Source organism: Mus caroli, unplaced genomic scaffold (assembly GCF_978045245.1).
Source record: "Mus caroli unplaced genomic scaffold, Mus_caroli_1 scaffold_20, whole genome shotgun sequence".
In the NCBI taxonomy this organism is placed as follows: domain Eukaryota; kingdom Metazoa; phylum Chordata; class Mammalia; order Rodentia; family Muridae; genus Mus; species Mus caroli.
In genome coordinates, this window is record NW_028227275.1 from 48862501 (window position 1) to 48877273 (window position 14773).

General features: G+C 40.3%; 1 pseudogene; it reads left to right on the top strand.

Annotated features, from left to right (window-relative positions):
• The window catches only part of LOC110285224 (serine protease FAM111A-like), a 36152-nt pseudogene extending 21914 nt beyond the window's left edge, over positions 1–14238 (top strand).
• The last annotated feature ends 535 nt before the right edge of the window (positions 14239–14773 follow it).

Genomic DNA, 14773 nt, shown 5'->3' on the forward strand with positions numbered 1-14773 from the left:
GAGAGGGTGAGCAGAGAAATTGAAACCGAGAGAGAAATCAGTCAAGCTAGGAAGCTTTAAGCATCTTCAAGATTGGTCAGGAAATGGTGAGGGAGGGAGGGAGGGTAAGAAGGAGTAAACTAGAAGTAAGGGGATGGGGCAGAGGAGGATGTAAATGAAGAGGGGTAAGGAAGACGGGGAAGGAAGAGGGGAGGTTTGGAAGAGTAATGATACTCAGCTTGAGAGCTAGTGCTCCCTCCTTCTTAAAAGTCAGAAATAAAATGGAGAAAAAGAAACTTAAGGTGGGAATGGCATAAAACAAACCAGTTGGCCAGAGATTAATTTTCTAAGGGTGTAGCTTCCTTTCACCCACCCTCTCTTCTCCTTTGCCTTGCTCCCTTACCTACTCAGATCTTCCTTGAGTGCGTTCTCATTGACCAGACTATGTCTCTGAGAGATGCTTAATTGATTACTCCTCATAGAAGAGCTGACCTGAGTCAGGGGCTGGGTTTGCTGGCTGAGAGCAATATGTGCAGCAGGTATGTAAGTGCAGAGACTACACAGGTACTTTCCAGGGTGGACAAGGGCTTGGCAGCACTAGAACCCCTGGGCTGAAAAGGACAGAAGTGCCATTCATTTGGAGGACCAGGAAAGCATAAGTTTGTTTTCAGTGTCTGCTTCTTGTCCCACTGTGTCCTGGAGGCAGCAATGTGGTGGGTTAGGACAAGGTGTCTGTTATCTGTTTATCTTGTTTCTTCTCTTTCTTTTTTATTAGATATTTTCTTTATTTACATTTCAAATGTTATCACCTTTCTCAGTTTCCTCTTATCTTGTTTCTTAAAACTCTGGCTGAGGAAATTGAAACAGAGAGAGAAATCAGTCAAGCTAGGAAGCTTTAAGCATCTTTAAGATTGGTCAGGAAATGGGGGTGGGGGGTGTAAGAGAGAGTAAACCAGAACTAAGGGGGGTAGGGCAGAGGATGTAAATGAAGAGGGGTAAGGAAGACAGGAAAGAAAGAGGAAAGGGAAATGAGAAATTAAAAGGTAATTGGCTGGGGGTGGTGAAAAGTGAGGCCAGGAGACTGGTCAGGGAACCCTCCACAGGCTCCATTACTTTGTGACTTTACTGAAGAAGAGGCAGCAACTCCTGTATTAAGGTCAGTGGAATCCTAGCTCCTCCTATCACAACATGGATTGGCTTAGGATAGCTGCAAGCATTGAATATTTTGCTATTACATGATTCTGTCTGGATAGTGGAAAAGCTAGGAGGTGGAGAAATGGATACGGAGTAGATTCTTAACCTCTTAACTCTTGCTAAAACACTTCCAAAGGAACTGAAAATTCATGTTGTTGTCTGTGGGAGAGGGAGCCCAGCAGAGATGGCCACTCAGACACTGTCTATAGCCGATTGAAAATCTTTATTCCAACTGGCTGAGAATAGTCGGGGGCCCAAGTATAACATCCCTGAGCATTTAGACTAAGGGGATTTTAAAGGCAAAAATCACAGCCTGCTATCTTGCTCAGCAAGAATTTTCTATAGAAGTCTTTCAAGGAGATCAAATTAGAGTTAAACCTAAAATAGCCTCAGCAAGAATATAAGATGATGGAACCTCTGCTTTGTCTTGCCCTGTCTCCTCTGCTCAGTTCATTTTTCTAAGTGTAACCCCCAAGTTCATTGACAGATTGAGAAATAAATCCGTGGCCTCAGAAATACTATAACACAGTCCAGTTCCTCAAGTGCTTTCCAATTTTCATTTCCCCAGAACCTCCACTGTTCTAAGATTGTCCCTAGTTAAGTCTTAGTATTGATAACAGTATCAATAGCAGTAATATTCCCTAATCAATCTGTCACAGGCAGTCATTGTATGAAGCCATTGCCTGCATATTGTTTGTTTATTTGTTTTGCTTTGTTTTGTTTTGTTTCAAGACAGGTTTCTTCTGTGTTGCCCTTGGATGTCCTGGAACTCGCTTTGTAGATCAGGCCTCAAACTCACAGAGACCTGCCTGACTCTGTCTCCTGAGTGCTGGTTACCATATCCAGCTTGCATGATGTATTTTTAATCTTCACAATAGTTGATGTTGAGTCTATGCCATGCCTTTTGGGGTGAAAAAGAGGCAGAAAATAAATAGCATGCTCAAGACCATATAGCTGTGAGTGAAGTCTGAGGTGATCCTAGACTCATGGACACTCACTCTTCTGGACATATCACCATAAGATATATTTGTCTCATTTACAGTTGCTGCTGCTTTTTGCAAACAGGAAACTAGGTCCAGAGAGGTTACATAGATTTCCATTGTAGCTTAGTAGCAGTAGTTATTGGCAGAAATCTAGGGCTCAGATTCTACAACAGAAGGCTTAAGATCATGGATATAGTCTTTTTTTTTTTTTTTAAAGATTTATTTATTTATTATGTGTAAGTACACTGTAGCTGTCTGTCTTCGGACGCACCAGAAGAGGGCATCAGATCTCATTACGGATGGTTGTGAGCCACCATGTGGTTGCTGGGATTTGAACTTCGGACCTTTGGAAGAGCAGTCAGGTGCTCTTACCCACTGAGCCATCTCACCAGCCCGGATATAGTCTTTGAATGGCTCCCACTCAGCTTAGTGCATCACTTAAACAATAATGTGAAGAAGCAACCCATGGCTGACAGTTCCAGAGACAATTTCCATGTTCTTTTCAATAAACTAATAATTTTATGATTAAAGACTATGAAAGCGCACAATTTCATCATGTTAGTGGTAGCTGGTTTATAATCCCTCACTGAGTATGATCACAAGATTAGTCTGCATGGGAAGAACCCTCTTTAAAAGAATAGGGTTAGTCTGCAGTTAAATGCATGAACTTGCTGCTCTTACAGAGGTGATAAATTCAGTTCCCAGCAATAGTGGTTCACAACCCCCTGAATCTCAAGTTTGAGGGAATTGAGCACCCTTCTCTTGGTTACCATGGGCCTTTCATTTACATGGTGCAATGCCCAGACACACACAAGCACATAAAATTAATAAAGAAATAAAAGATAGTTAATGAAAAATGATTTGTATATCTCTGTTTATTTTTATTTGAGTAAATAAATCGGCATTGTGACTATAGAAGAAAAAGTCCTTAACTTCTAGAGATAGGAAGTGACTTAGGTTTAAAATGGCATCTAGAATAAAAGACAATGTAAATTTGCTGCCGGGAGACCTCCTGGGTCATCATACCAAAGCTGGTTCAGAGTTATAGGTAAAAGTTCAGAAGGTGTTTTAGGAAAATCAGAAGTCTTTGAAATCGGGGTACAAGCTCTGCAACCATAGCTTCTGGGCTTGAATAGAAAGGGTTAATATCCACCGAGGACTCATTGCTATCAGCAGTGGCTTCTTCATACTCTGGGGGTGGAGTCAGATTTAGCTGCTGGATTTGCTGCTGAGGTGGTTGAAAGCCTCCATGGGGTTGGATCAGGAGAATCTTCATCCTGTGAGAAAACACAAGCATACCTCGACCAGCAGTTAACAGTACATTGGGGCCTTTCCACAATGATTGATCACAAGAAGAGGATGTTGGAGAATATGATGTGGAAGCTATAGTTAAATTTTCTTTTTTATAATTTAGTAATATGTCCCTCTAAAGTCTGATAATCTCTTTCCATAATAGATTGTCCTTATGGGTTATATGGAATATCTATAAGAATCAAAGAGGTGAGTACAGAGAGGGTAAATAAATATATTCAAGTAGCATGTTTTACTAGAGGCATCTAGTGGGACTATGAGGAGTGGATACAACAACCAAATTGCAAGATTGTGTGTAATTAATTTGCTTTAATTGTTGGCTTGAAATTTCTTTTTGTACCTATTGTAGAGCTTATTTTGTCTCGTAAAAGTTTATATCCCTAAAAGTTTTTGAAAATTATTTAATGTTATGAGCTTATCCAGCCTTAATTCTTAAGGATAGTCTTATAGGAGCCTTCACTTTCCTGACTTTTTAAAATAACAAATATATGGATATTCCAGGGACTGTTGTAAAGTTCTATATGTTCCAGTTGTAATTGTTCATTAACCAGAGCTGTAACTGCTTGTATCTTTTCTATAGCCAGGAGCCATTGTCCACTCAAAGAGGAGTCTCAGATTTCTAAATAATGGATGGGGTCAGCAGCCACTTCAACAGTGGCCCCTAGGAAAAAACTGATCAAAACCTAATCCCTCTCTGTTATTTCATTTAGGTTGTATGGGTTCTGTAACACCTTGACTATTTTTTTCTTAGTCTCATATTGGGAACAAGTTTCATTTGTATCACTTGAGAGGCAACTTAGTAATTTGGACTTATTAAAGGAACTCCCATCTATTCCAAAATGTTTCTTCCCTATAATATGAAAGGTAAAGATAGAATCACATAGGGACAAAAAGAACCAGAAGACTTTTCATATAGCATTGTTAAAATTCTCAACATTTTTTGCCACATTGGCAGTTTGTCTTAAGTGAACAAAAGTTGATGGGGTACTTTGAGACTGCTAAGAGGAGGGCCAGCCTTTTCCAGTGATACAAGATATATCAGCTATTGTATCTATAAGACTTTCAGCAGCTTTACCCTGTACCTTTAAATTTTCATGAAACCTGAGTTTTTATCTTCCTGTATTTAGAACGCCATATAATTAAGATAAGATAAGGAAGCAAAAGCAATTGTGCAACTCAACTCTTTGTCCCAGATGTACGGTTTTAGTGTGTGTGTTTTGGCGGGGGGGGGGGGGGGGAGGGTAAAGCATAACCTTAATCTCTCCCATACAGTTTGAATCAATTACCCCTGGAATGACCTGAATTCTTTGTAGAGAGATTGAACTTCTTCCTTGCATAAGACCCATATATCCTGGAGGCAGAGAGACACACCCACAGTGGGTATATAAATTATGAGAAAATCTGAGGTTAATATTACTGAGGTGGTAGAACTGAGGCCCAGTCCTATAAATATTGCTTTTATTTCCTCACATGAAGTGATGAGATGGGAGCCATACCAAAGCTATTTTAAGGCACTTTTCCTTATTTGTTCTAACTACTTGAGGCCTAGGCCTGGAAGCTTCATGCCTCTGTACAATCCAATCTTCTAATACGACTAAGTCAACTGCTCTGACTGAATTGCTCTGCCTGGCCTCAAGCAAGCTCTGGCAATAAGTTCAATTCTTCCGGCTTCTTCTCATTCTCTAGCTTGTTCTCTCTTCACCTATGCCTAGCTTGTTCTCTCTGCAATCTATCTCTGTAAACAACTGTCCCAGTAAAGTGTACACATACACTCACACCATTTCTCTCCACCCCCCTCTCTCCCTTTAAGTAGCCTCTCTTTCCTTTGCTGTTCTTGTGTGAGTTGGGCATAACCTATCTCTGACTCATTCTGTCAAATCTTTCCCTAATTCTTCACTTTGTCTACTCCTCAATTAGAAGTCACTTTCCAACATGACTGCTTCCTTCTACAAAGTAACCTTACCTTCAGTGTTAGGGATTAAAGGTGCATTCTGAGAATGTGCCTGTATTCCAGCCAAATCATACCATAGTTGAGGGAGTGTCTGCATTCTGGCCACATCATATATACCTAAAAGATCGTTGGATGTGATCCCTTGCCACAGTAGCCATGTTTCCGGATTAAATTTCCTCTACATAATCCTGAACTGCCTGGGGTAGAGCTGAGGAGTTTCTGGACCCCTCTTGGCTGAAAAAAAGGGGCTGTATTATCCTAATTATTTGAGGGGCATACAGTTGTCCCTATAACCATTTTTCTTGGCTGGCAGACTGAGATTATATTACTATCATTAGCAAGTCTAAGAATTTCTCCTTGAGTCCTTATAAGAGGGAGCAATGTTCAATCCTTATAATATTTGGAATGGCATTCTCTTTCTCATTGAAAACCCTTTTTTTCAATTAGATATTTTCTTTATTTACATTTCAAATGTTATCTCCTTTCCTAGTTTCCCCTCTGAAAATCCTCTATCCTCTCCCCCATCTCCCTCCTCCTCAACCCACCCACTCCTGCTTCCTGGCCCAGGCATTCCCCTATACTGGGGCATATAACCTTCACAGGACCAAGGGGCTCTCTTCCCATTGATAACTGACTAGGCCATCCTCAGCTACATATGCAGCTAGGGCCATGAGTCTCCCTGTGTGTTTTCTTTGATTGGTGGTTTAGTCCCAGGGAGCTCTGGGGTTACTGGTCCGTTCATATTGTTGTTCCTCCTAGAGGGCTGCATACCCCTTCAGCACCTTGGGTACTTTCTCTAGCTCCTTCACTGGGGACCCTGTGCTCTGTCTAATGGATGACTGTGACCATCCACTTCTGTCAGGCACTGACAGAGTCTTTCAGGAGACAGCTATATCAGTCTCCTGTCAGCAAGCTCTTGTTGGCATCTGCAATGGTGTCTGGGTTTGGTGGGTGTTTATGGGATGGATCCCCAGGTGCGGCAGTTTCTGTGTGGTCATACCTCAGTCTCTGCTCCAAACTTTGTCTCTGTAACTCTTTCAATGGGTATTTTGTTCCCCCTTCTAAGAAGGACTCAAGTGTCCACACTTTGGTCTTCCTTCTTCTCAAGTTTCATGTGTTTTGCAAATTGTATCTTGGGTAGTCTGAGCTTCTGGTCTAATAGCTACTTAGTGATACTTACTTAATACCTCAGTGAGTGCATATCAGATGTGTGCTTTTGTGATTGGGTTACCTCACTTAGGATGATATCCTCCAGATCCATCCATTTGTTTAAGAATTTCATAAATTCATTGTTTTTAATAGCTGAGTAGTACTCCATTATGTAAATGTACCACATTTTCTGTATCCATTCCTCTGTTGAGTGACTTCTGGGTTCTTTCCAGCTTCTGGCTATTATAAATAAGGCTGCTATGAACATAGTGAAGCATGAGTCCTTATTACAAGTTAGTGCATCTTCTAGGTATATGCCCAGGAGTGGTATTGCTGGATCTTCCAGTAGAACTATGTCCAATTTTCTGAGGAACCACCAAACTGACTTCCAAAGTGGTCGTACTAGCTTGCAGTCCCACCAGCAATGGAGGAGTGTTCCTCTTTCTCCACATCATTGCCAGCATCTGCTGTCACCTGAGTTTTTGATCTTAGCCATTCTGACTAGTGTCAGGTGGAATCTCAGAAGACTTTACAACATGATCCAGCACAACACAGGTCTACTCCATCTATTCCATAAACATATTTTATGAATTTGGTGGAAGGATATGCTTTATGACCAGCATTGTTCAAATGGTGATGTAATAAAGAAATATAGATCCAGAGAAAACAAAGATGACAAGTCACTGGCACCTATCACAGATCTCTGAGGAGAGACCATTGAGATTCTGAAGAGCGATGCCCCAACAGAAAACAGCTGCAGCTGCTGCTTGCCCCTCTAGGAGACAGGGAGTGTGGGACAGTGGTGCTGCCAGCAGCCTTCAAGCACAAAGGTTGAACACTGTGAGCCTCATGGCAGCCAGGAGCTCCCATGGGACCTGCCCCGAGATGCCCCCCCCCTCCAGCTGTAAGATCATCCTGATTCTGGGCATTACTATGTGACATACTAGTTTCCATACAACTATGACAAACAAATATGTGATAGAGAGATGAGAAAGATGGAGGACTGGAGAGAGGAGTGAGGGTGGATGGAGGCAGATGTAGAGATAAGACAGTAGGGAGGGGTGTGAGAGAAGGTTGTGGTAATGGGAGAACATGTCATTGCTAGTAGAGCATAAAGGGTGCTGTGTGGCATGGAATTTGCACAGACACAGCCCCTGAACACCAGCTACACAACCACCATGGCTCTGAGGAACAATAAGATGTCTGAGATAAAGAACTGTTCATTTTCTGGATTGGGCCTCCTCAAAGGACCTCTATGGTCCATACTGCCCCTGAAGGCCATGTTGGTATCTGTGGCTGACTGCCCCAGGCTGTGCTGAAACCCGAGGTTCATGTGGATGTTCGTGGTCTGTGCTTCCACTAGAGGTAACGTTGAGGTCCACGGTCTGTGCTGCCAATAGAGGCTGTGTGTACATCTATGGTCTGTACCCCTGCAGAAGACCATATCGATGTCTGTCATCCATGTTACCACTCCAGGCCATGTGGATATCTGTGGTTTGTGCTGCTGCCTGAAGCCATGTTGACGTCCATCTGCTGAGCTGCCACCAGGGACCATATTGTTGTCTGTGGCCAGTGTTGTCCCAGAGACCATGCTGATGTTCTTGGCCTGTGCTGCCACCATACACATCATAGTGATATCCGTGGCCCATGCTACAGCAGAGGATCATGTTCATGTGCCCAGTCTATACTGCCACCAGATATCATACTAAGGTCTCTGGCATATGCTGCCTCTGGAGACCATGTGGGATCAGACCATGATCTGTACTGTCACCAGAAGCCCATGTCCATGATCCATGCTCCTGATGACTGTAAAGGGCAAGGAAGCTACTTTTTCATTGGCATGGATGACTGCAGACTTACAGTTAAGAGAGACATAGAAGGTTTCTGTGAAAACCCCTACTCCCATATCACCTACACTGCCCCCCAAATGTAACAGCATAGACAAATACTCTTAAAATTTTTGATAAGGATGCTGAAGTGTAGTTGCTCTCAACTTCTGGAGGGGTTGCCCATGGGATACTTATTCCTCTGCAAATTCCCCATTGCTCTGTTACCTCCATCTTAAAGGAAAACTAGGGCTTAGCATCAAGGTAAGTATAACACTTTGAATTCCTGGACTGCAAGCTCCTATGTGGAAAGGTTCCATCTCCATCTGTATTTGAATTCTATCTCTCCTTCAGATTCTCGGCTTGGGCCTGTCACGTCTCTTGTCAATGATATACTTTCCAACCAACAAAATTCAAATATAAACTACTTTCCATGGCAGTTATGGGGCTAACAATTAGAGGTAATTTATGTTAAAATTTTAGGATAGTACTTGACATATAATGCTCCCTTTCTGTTGTTGGGGTTATTGTGCTTGGCGGGTAAACTAGCGCTTATTAACTTAGTATACTGGGGCAAACAAGACCAGAGCTGAAATGGAATATGGGCCACCACTTTATCATTTCCTCTGCACAGTATATGACAGCTGTATAGATTCAGCCATAAATTGAATCATTTTGAAATTAGTGTTTCAGGTGAACCATCTGTTTCATCTTTAAGCTATCATGAGCTGTTAGGAGAGCAGGTCACAGAGGTACCTTTGTGATATAAAGACAAACGTGAAAACCCTGTACCATTCTTCTCAGTTATACCACTATATACTGCTATGAAATATACACATAACAAATTTGGCTATCCTTGGTCAAAATTGCATAGTTTTTCCTGCCAAGAAGCTGCTTCCTTGTATGAAATTATCTCCATTTACATGATTCTTCCTATGTGAGTAGATAGGATTGTGGAAGGGATTCATATTTCAAGTCACATCAAAGTAATCTTTTACTGAAAAAAAACAATTGTAATTTTGTCTAAAACAATCACAATGATGAAAATAAAAATATCAGGTACAGTCTATTAAGAGAAACTGGAAAATGAAACCAATATTTTTAATAGCATGGAAATATCCCGAGTCTAGATGATCTATTAAATCATAACAACCTATATTCTTATAGTACTTGAGTTTATAAAATGATTTTTTTGTATATTGATTCTCACTGTGACCTTATTAGGCAGGTAAGGAAGACTGTTTTCCATTTGTTTATGGAGAGGGACAAGAGAAAGGAATTGCTGGAGGAAAACTGAAGACTTGGGTAAGTTTGATGAAGTAAGAGCTCTTTCTATTCTCCAGCTCAGTTATAAAAATGACCCTTTTCTGAAACCACAAAGGTCTTTGAACACATCAGGAAGATTGAGTATTGACAGGCATTTGAGAATGTCAGTTCAAATCCTCTAAGTTGTTTCTTCCTATTCAAGTTTCATAAAGCTAGAAAACCTGAATAGCTAGAAAACCCATGCCAAGCCTAGATGTATCTCTGTATATCTCTATTGCAGATCAATAATCTGACAACCACATATACTACTTCCCTTTCCATTAAAACTGTCAGGTCAAGTAGACCTGCAATCCTAGCACTCTGAAAGCAGGAGGAGATGTTTACCTTCCTGCTGAATAGGGGCTCCATGTTTCAGGAAACAACAATAACCAAAATACCTATACACACACACACACACACACACACACACACAGAGAGAGAGAGAGAGAGAGAGAGAGAGAGAGAGAGAGAGAGAGAGAGAGAGAGAGAGAGGTCTAAATTGTTCCAGATGTCTTTAAATATTTGAAAATCATTTATAGCACCCCATACAGTGTGACAAGGTTGCTGCTGGTGAAAGCATTTGGACTGAAGGCATGCTTTCCAGGACTTTCCAGGCATGGCCAGAGTAAATTTATATTAGCTTATGTTATTCTTAATCTCTACATCTGAAAATATTAGTGTTATTTCAAATGATAGCAGGTTTAGTCTTTACCATACTCTGTCATTGCTATCTTTATTACCACAGTGTAGCATTGCTAGAATATGAACCCATGACTGTTGGCATCATTTTCACAATAATATGAGTTAGGGAAAATGAGACCACATGCTATAAAAATGAAAGTTGTGGACAAAAGTTTACAAAAAAGAAATGCATAGACCACTGGGGGATGGTAGGTAACTGAGCATTAGCATTTATGCATTTGGTTCCTTTGCTGACTATTACGTGATGTTAGGGAAAGAAGTTATAAGAAAAATGTTCAGTCCCTCAATATGTTTACCAACAGGTCAGGGGTCAGGGAGGCCATTTTCTTTCTTGCCTACTTAAAGGATTTGAGTATGGATGTAATTGAAGATATAGCAGATTCTTGCATGTTAGATGCTGGGTGAACGGAGGTACCTATTGCCAAAATAACTATCCCTTATGAGCAAATAATTAGTTAAGTAGTAACTTTTTATTATTGTCATTCAATAGTTCTAAATGATTGTACAGTACTCTTTATGAAATTGGCATCTTAAAATACAAACAATTTAAATCCTGGCATGGTGAGGTATCCCTAGAATGTAGGCACTATAAGCAAGACATTTATAAGTTTGAGAACAGCAGGGACTAATTGGAGAATTCCATGGAAACCTTGATTATATGATCAAACCCTATAGCAGAAAAACAGTAACGAACAAATGAATACAATTTCCAGTACAATATGATAAAAATATTGCACTTGATGAATGGCTTGGCAAAGATAAAAATTATATTGTTTAAAGTAATAAGCAAGACCTAAAGTACTCCATCAGGAAGTTGGTAGATTTTAAAATATCTGCCCAAGCCCTCTGTCTTCTCTCTTTTTTTGTTGGGAAATGACCCTATTAAACACAAGGCTTTTCTGACTGGTTTGATAGGAAGCTGAACTTGTATTTTGGATCCCATGTTAAACTCTGATTAATTATACTCACAGATCTTTTGAGGTTGGTGCTGAGTTTTCCACAGGAATTTTGTGAATTGCTCACTTAAAAAAAAAGAAAAAAGAAAAAGAAACATATATACCATTTATTTTTAGGGCCCCAAAGAAGAGCAGAGTGATTGCAGTATTTATCAAATTAAGATGGAATCTAGAAAAAGAGCAAGTGAATTAACAAACCTGCAGAACCAATGGGAATATTCACTCAAGAAATATCGGCAAGATCAGACATATAAGACAATTATCATTACCTTAGATGGAAATCAATGGAAAAATGAAAAAATGAAATATACACTCACACATAAGAAGACAGATAGTTTGTATGCAGCACTCAACACCCTTAATGCTGTCAAAAACGAAATAGAAAGTCAACAGAACAAAGAAATGCTGGTGTATGGCAAAGAAGGAATCAAAGGATATATAAACCTTGGCATGCCCCTCTGCTGTTTTCCAGAAGACAGCCACGTGGTCATTACCTTTTCTAAAATGAAAAAAGAACAGGAAGAAGATAAGCAAGTGTATCGTTGGCAGGACCATGTGTGTACTGACTGAGTGGAATTTTATATTGATGCAGTTGGGAAGAGGAACGAAAGAATTCTCAAGTGTAGAGAACTTCAAGAAGAGGGGAACAAACTCTGTATGTATGGCTTCAAGGGAGACACCATTAAGGAAACTCTGAGGAAGGATGGCAGGTTTTATTCCTTTGTAGAGAGTGACCACTGGAAGCTCATTAAAGACTTTGACACCATCATAGAAAACACCCAGTCAGTTGATGAATTGGAGGGCAAACTCTTTCAGGTGGAGCTTGAGATAGTAAAATGTCCCCAAGCAGCAGACCCCATTGATTTAGAGAAGCCATCTTATAGGAAAATAAAAGAATACATTGTGGATAAGTACCCCACAATGAAGAAAGAGTGTGAAAAACTCAGAGCATACATCAAGGAAGAAAGTCAGAGAACTTCCTCATTTGAAATACATAAAGAAAACTTCAGGAAACTGACCAAAAACCCCACCCCAGCTAAAGTGCTCAAACTTCTTTCACAGTTCAGTGACTCAGTTGGGCTCATCATTTGGAACAACGGGGAAAATGAGGGCTGTGCTACCTGCTTTGTTTTTACAGGGCTGTACATTCTCACTTGCTGGCATGTGATCAATGACATTGTGGGTGAAGGCATAGAACAAAGTAAGTGGGCAGATAAAATTAGTCAATATGTGAAAGTCACGTTTGATTATGAAGAGTTCCTGGAAAAAAACTCCTTCTTTTTTGTTGAACCCTGGTTTGAGATATCTGATTACATCATTGACTATGCTGTCCTGAAACTGAAGGGAAATGGACAAGAACCTGCAGGGCTGTATAATGGAATAACTCCTGTACCATCCAGTGGGTTGATATATATCATTGGTCATCCTGATGTAAAACAGAAGCTTAGTGAGGGCTGTGTTGTGATTTCTCAAGATGAGCACATTCAAGAAAGAAAATCAATGAAGGGCCTTAATACTATGCAATATATCTATATATACACCCAAAGAAGTTTCCAAGAAACAGTTCATGAACCTGGTGTGGCTGCCTGTGACAACACTTTCTACTGTGGATCTTCTGGATTTCTTGTATTTGATTCTAAAGGGTCTCTGGTAGCCATGCACACTGCTGGCTTCATTTGTGAGTATGAGAGTGGTGTTTCCAGTATTGTAGAGTTTGGCCCTTCTATGGAATGCATCCTCAGTGATATTCAACAAAAGCATAAAATATGGTATGATGAGGAATGTGTAAATCAGCAGGATGTAGAAATGAAAAGTCAAGATTATTGAGGACTGGAGAGAATTTAATCTATTTTTCCTTTTTATAAAAAAAAAATAACATTCTTACTCTTTGAAAGTCTCACACATTTATATAATCTATATTGACCATATCCATCTACTCCCACCTTCTTTCAACTCTTCTAGGACCTACCTCAGTTTCATGTCTTCTTTTTAATTATTTGCTTTTCACAACTTCCTGAATTCAGTTAGTACTACTCATATGGCCACCCACTGGTACATGAGCAACCTACCAGCAGCCATGTCCTCAAAGGAGTGTGACTTTCCTTGCATCAGAAGCCATCAACTGCCAATAGCTCCTCAACAAGGGATAGTATCCTGGAGGCCCCAGCTCATCTTTGCAGAAATTTTGATGGGCTTGATCTTGTTTGGGCAACCACAGCTTCTGTGGATGGACATCTGCTTCATCCTTGTCATGTCTAGAAGACAGTAAGCCACAGCTCTTCTCTCCTTCCTCTGCCTCTTAATATTCTTTGTGTCCCCTTGTTCATCAAGTTCCCTGAGATGATCAGGGTTAATGCAGATGACCCATCCAAACATGAACACTCACAGTTAATTATTCTCAGCACCCGAGCATTGTTTTAAGTCTTCTCTGATCAGTGTTGAGTATGGCACAAATCTCCCCGTGTCTGTAGCCTATTTTCTTCTGCTTTTTAAAAATAGATGTGTATTAGTTCTTTTAAAATCTAAGACATGCATACATTATATTTTGATCCTATTCACCTTTCTGTTTCTCTTCTTAACTCTTCCCAGATTTACCCCACCTCTCTTCCAACTTAGCATCCTCGTTTTTGTTAGTTTTTAAAGTAACACCAGTCCAATTTGTGGTCCTCGTATACTGATGGGTGTTGGGGCATTACTGGAGCATGTTTGAACTACCAGAGTCAATACCCTTAAGAAACTGACTTTTCCTTCCCTCATAGTCTTCAATTGCTAGAAACCCTCAGCTAAGGATTGAAGTTCATAAACCCCTTCCCCACCCATTTCAACTGAAAATCAGATGATAATGATCTACTTTTATAATTAATCTAACTTAAATATCTTATGATTTTATTTGGAGTTTATTAGCTTATAACAAATGTCTCCCTTTCTGTTCCAAGATTCCATTCATATTTACATTTAGTTATCATGTCTCCTTTTAAGTTCCTGAAGGCTGTGGCAGCTTTTCTGAGCTGTTAGTTTCAATGACCCTGACAGTAGGAAGAATACTAGTCAGCAGCTTGTAGGATGTGCCTCTACTGAGGTTTGCCCGATGACTTTCTGATGATTAGATTGAGTTATGAGTTCTGAAGGTGATCACAGTCAGGTATCATTTTCATGCTGTCACATCAAAGGTTTATTTAGTCACATGAGATTTCTTCTTAATGCTACAGACTCATGGCACTTGCTGAAGTGGTATTTGCTAGATTTCTCCATTGTGAAGTTCTTCTTCTTTTCTTCTTCTTTTCTTCTTCTTCTTCTTCTTCTTCTTCTTCTTCTTCTTCTTCTTCTTCTTCTTCTTCTTCTTCTTCTTCTCCTTCTCCTTCTCCTTCTCCTTCTCCTTCTCCTTCTCCTCCTCCTCCTCCTCCTCCTCCTCCTCCT